Genomic DNA, 5906 nt, shown 5'->3' on the forward strand with positions numbered 1-5906 from the left:
CCCCGCCCGAGAACCAGCTAGGCCACGACCTCTCTAGACTTGCCTCATCAAGGCGTAACCGTTTGCTCACTGGTGTTGGACGCTATGGTGCAGACATGTTGAGCTGGGGCTTGGCAGAGAGTGCTGCTTGTGAGTGTGGTGAAATGCAGACGGCAGCCCACATTATCAAGGATTGCAGGCTATACAGACCACCCCATGGTATGGAAGGCCTAGTTTCTATGGATGACGACACCAGGCAGTGGCTAACCAACGGATGCCCTGACATATAGCGACAACACGAGAGAAGGAGCCCTAGTACTAGTAGTTTGTGGTCTATTTAAGTATTTATTTGTAGTGTAGGAGGAAGAGAGAACTTGAACATTACATCAGTGCAATACCTTTGTGTTTTTGAAATCATAATGATAGATATTTTCATCTGGGACTGGAATGCTGGTTGTTTAATTTAAGTGAGCAATTAGCAATTGCGAACCAGCAATACAAAGTCACTCTATCAATTTTGGTGTGAAAGGTCATAGCCTACCCACAGATTTCTAAGTTGGCTTTTGAAGTATTACTGCCCTTCGCTACGACGTATCTATGTGAAAGTGTTTTTTCAGCTCTTCTGCATATGAAAACGAAGGAAAGAAATAGAATGGATGTGGAAGACGACATGAGACTGGCTCTGTCTAGCACGCAACCTCGAATTTCACGGTTAGCTGCAGACCTGCAAGGTCAACCATCGCATTGATTTGTCAATAAATGCAAGAAAAACATTTTTAGTGCTGCCTTTTGTTGTATTATTTGTTAATAGTATACTTGCATTTAGGAAAAAATATAGGTGGGCAGTCTCGGTATCTACAAAAAATTTTAAAGGGGGTCACCAAGACAAAAAGGTTGGGAACCACTGAGTGTAACCTCTCAATACCATAAATTTAGTGACTTTGCTGATTTCAAATAGTTGTTCAAAATGATGATCAACAATCAAGCCTCCTAACCGAGTGGAAGGTCTACGCGTCATGGATTCTGAAACGAAAGACTGGCTGCTCTCCAGTAGCCTTCCAGTGTAGTCCGGGCACATCGTGAATCCGGGGTGGTAGAAGGATAGACCCTCGGTCCCAGAGGCTCACACGAAGAATAAGATGATCAACAATGCTTTTGTAGCAATATCGTCACAGTTTTATATTAAATAGTCAAAAACGCTGTACCATCTGAATATATATATGGGTGTGCCCCTAAACAGAGGTGAGCCATTTAACCGGGGAGATTAAAAGCGTAAATATGTAATTAAATATCGAGCTTAAGTAACAGTGTTTTCATCATTTTTTCATTTCAACTAGCCAAAAAGATCAAACAAACTAAAATGAGTGGGCTCCCAGACAAGCTTTGCCCCTCCCATTCGGAAGTACAAGAGCAGGGTACAAAGGAATAGCCTACCTCCTTCCCTTGCCTACGCCACTGTTATCTTGGCTTTTGAGAGGCTCTTTTATCTTTTAGGCCGCTTTTATCGATAGGCTACGACTCTTTAAATCCATTGCTGAAGCCTTGCTTTGCCAATGCTACCTGTTAAGTTAATAACATGAGAAAATTTTGCAAAGATGCATAAAATTTTAGTGTTTTTTTTTCTTCTTTTTGGGTGGCACATGACCAAGTATCCCCTCCATAAATCTGCTACTGCTTTGATAGATCTAAGCTACAGCAAGTTATATGTACGATTTATACGTATTTTGTGTATCATTGCAAATGTTTTCACTGCAGGCTAATCAAATTATTTTATGGCTAAAAGACCTACTTTCAATTCACTAGCATTCTCGACGGCCATTTTAATCGAATATTCTCGCGACCCTGTATCTTTTCGAGACCGGGTACTAGGTCTTTACCCAGTGTTTGGGTACTACTCCTCTGGACAGAACGTAATTAGTGTGAATTAATAAAACGTAATTTTACCCCACCACCTGGACGTTCACCTGCCGTGACAAGGGAAAGTAAATGTTTGTATAACACCTTCGCCAGATTGAAAGAAGTAGTCCCGGTGACCGACGAGATAAAATCAGTGTCAATTCTTTGTTGTCAAACGATTGCCGGTATATCTAAAAATCTGGGATTGGCCTACCACAATAAGTTTCCACATTCCATTACAACAATTTTTAACACGTTTTTCAGAGTTATAGCTGCAAACACTCACGTTCTGTTCTTCCTTTGTTTGCTTTCAGTTGAATAAGCTTTAAAAACTTTAAAGAGCAACTTTGTTTTAGTTTCATGAATCTATGTTGTCAGTAGCCTATTTTTGGTTAAGAGCCAGCTTCTACAATTTCCAGCTCACATTTAATTAGAGGCTCATTTTCACTCGAGTCAGTAAAAGCTAATTAAATGAGAAATCTTCATTGAAATGTTTTCCGAAAAAGGATTCTCAAGAGAACTTCAGACAGCTGCTCCGGAAACGTTGCAAAAAAATACACCCCCTAAAAGAAATTTCATTGAAAGCCCTTGTTTCGTGGTAATTGACGATTACCAGAAATTACCAAAATATGACAAAAAGGTGAAAGTCGCCCTCACCGCCCTTCTTTGACCTCTCTGGCCCAAATATTACGTAATCTAATAAATTCCAGATCACAATACCTTCTAACGTTTTTTCGGTTTAAATGAATTTAACCGTAAGATAGTTTTTTTTATCAAAATTGGTTTCCAGCCAAATGCGATTAAGCTTTTTGCCTTACTTTTACAAATTTATTATTTTTATGATTAAAATTTAGTTTAAGTGGACGGGAAAGCAAGCCAGCCAATCTTCGTGTATACTTTTAGGCATGTCTTACTTTCTGCCAAAAACACAGCCGTCGCCTATGCTATCGGGAGGAATCGAACCGGCGCCCTTTCGAATGATTAAGCTGACTCAAGTAAAAACAAGTCTATTTGGGTTACCCAAATGTGCATTTTTTTGTAACAGAAACTTTTTGAAAAACGAATACAGTTTTCTCCTACAATTAAAAGCTTTCGTTAGAATAAAGGTTTTGTGTTATTTGTTTACGGTTGATGCAACACCATGGTGAACAATTCGAAGTATTTCTTTTTTAAAACCTTTTTCGACACATTTTTAGATTGTCTTAATGCAGTCACTAGTCATACAAGACTTGTCTAGTTGTTTACTTGGTGCCAATGATAATGATTAAGAAATTATTTCACATTGATAAATGAGCAAACCGATTATTGTTTAGTTTTTTTATAAAAGCAACGGCATTGCGAATTGTAAACGGAAAGAACTTTATCTCAAAGTTGTCACATTTAGTATCTTCAGAAGAAAGAGCTTGAGAAATGTTTAATCCGAGAACGTATAGCTTACTTTGTATTGCATTCTGTTCCGTTCACAATTGACACTGACTGCTGTTAATACCTGCCTTTGTGAAATGAGCACCCAAATTATTTTATTTATACAAATAAGTCAACGAGCGAGCAAAGCAACCAAGAAAAGGTATTTTTTTGGTTTGGTGTGATGCGTATTGGGAGGATAATTGGGCCCTGTACCAATGAGATTCTCTGGCCTTCAAACAAGAAACTTCTAAGAAAATGCATTATATCCAAAATACGCGATGGTTTCTTCAAGTTTCGGTGCCCTTTGGAAAGGATACCCATGGCCACCTAAAGATACGGCCTGATTTGTCACATTTTGCAGAAACTTCCAGGTTTTTCTAACTTTGGGCGAACGTTTAAATAAATTTTTCTAAAAATTAGATTTTTACGCTTTCTTTATTCGTTTCCCCAGATGACACAATAGGTTTTAACATCCTCACATGTTGAAAAACAAACAAAATTTGATTTCGGAGATTTTAGTCAGACTGTTAATTTTCAATAACAGTCTGAATTTGCGTTTTTCAACTTACTTTTTCTCATTTGCTACTGCTTCCCCTAGGCAACAAAAAAGTTTTATGTCATTAGGAAACCGCAAAAAGTAAAAACATCTCAAAAAATGTCAGTCAAGCACTAGCAGTAGCTGTAATCAAAATCTGCAAAATGTGACAAATCAAGCCGCATCTCCAGGTGGCCATGGGATACCCTAAAATCATCTCGGAGCCGAGTTTAAAGTACCCTCTGGATCCCATTGTCAACCCTACTGGGGGTACGTGATCAAGCGCCTGGCCTCTGGATTTGAGAATGCTTCGAATGATGAGAAACACTCAAGGTCTGATCAGGTCCAACGCATTCATTATTTGTTATGCATGGAGGACTCTTCTTTTTATATGTCAACACTTTGGAACAGTTTTATTTTGTTTGATTTGTGCTAAAGTATTCAACGACGTTGCTAGTTCAGTGACATTTAGCTAATTTCGTGAACACAGCTTGGGAGAGCACTTGCCATTTCGATGGTTATCTTGCTTTTTTATGTTATAAGTATGCTTAAAAAAAGGATCTTATTTTTTCTGACATAGGCTACAGTGGCGTAAGTAAGGGGGAGCCATTAGGTCATGTAAGTAAGGGGGCTTTTTATTTTTTGATTAGTCTTTAACTTGTTTCATGAAGTTTAGTGCCAAGTTTTAACTAAACAAAGACATAATTTCCACATATGTTGCAAGACATGTTGGGGACATTTTCGCAACCCCTTTGTTTAAATGACGTGTATTAGTTTCAAAACTCAAACAATAGTTTCAACAACATTAGCCTATTTGTACAACTAGATCCAAAAAGAAAAAATTACAATCATTGAAAGTAAAACTCATTGGTGATGTCATAATTGACCTATATGGATGTCATAATAAAATAATACAACTAAAACAATGATGCATACAATAGGTTCCAGAACAAACAGCAATAAAAATTAAACAATGCGGTGTAAAACAAAAAATCTAAATCACTTGTAAATTTTAAAAAATCTTGACTTCACGGAAAAATCAACTTTATAATAATGTAATCAGCATGAAGAATGTCTCTTAAAAATCACCACTTCAAAAACATTATGCCGATCAGTGCAGTGTTTTGGTATTTTATTGAAACCAAGAAAGTTTGATTGCTGATTAGCTTTACTGAAGTTTGATGTAAATCTGTGTAAATCATAGCGGTGTTTCAAACAAATTGTGAAAACGAGTTTTGTTTTTTTCTTCTCAGAAACCAAGTCAAGGAAAAAGAATTTTGCATCAAAATATACACCCACTTAAAACCATCTCAGTGGCCGAATGGTTTTGTCTTCGCGTCTAGTGTTGGTAGATCTGAGATCGATTCCAGGTCAGGTCGGGTCAAACCAATAACTTTAAAAGCGGCACCGATTGTACTCTTGCTTGCATAACGCAATGAGAATAAGTTGGGTAATAATGTGATAATATCGTATGTAGGCCTAAACCTGACATGAAACTAAAAACAAGCACTGTCGCTAAAAGACCTTAACTGTTGTAGAGCGACAACCCGAGCGACAATAAATAAACTCATAACATTATTAACACCAGTTTATTTTCGAAATATATTTGTTTGAATTCCAAAAACTTAATCAGTTAAACATTTGTCTTTCATGCAGAGAAAACAGAAGATAGCCCAGCCAACCAAAGTCGCTTTTTTGTATCGATTTAACGTCGTCAGGCTTTCAACGATATAGAATCGTGTGGAATGTAAATATCTCTTAAATCATTGTTTAAAATATTTTGTTAATATCTCAGATCTGCAGCACGATTTGTTTGAAGCAAATTAAAAATGCTGAAGCCTGCAAGATAAAATCAACATTTTTAAAGTTTCTTATTAATTGCCATTTGGTGTGTACATAAAATTTATGTACAGAACGTCTTATTTAGAGTTTTTATTGACTTCATCTTCCAAAAAACGTGACTCTATCTTTTTTTCCAGAATAGATTCATACGATCAGCTATGAAAGATTAAAAGATATTATGGGCTTTACAAGGCCTACTGGTTTATGGTTGTAAAATGATTTTGAAAAGAGAGAGATAACTTCAAGC

Source organism: Aplidium turbinatum, chromosome 3, assembly GCF_918807975.1.
Source record: "Aplidium turbinatum chromosome 3, kaAplTurb1.1, whole genome shotgun sequence".
NCBI classification, from domain to species: domain Eukaryota; kingdom Metazoa; phylum Chordata; class Ascidiacea; order Aplousobranchia; family Polyclinidae; genus Aplidium; species Aplidium turbinatum.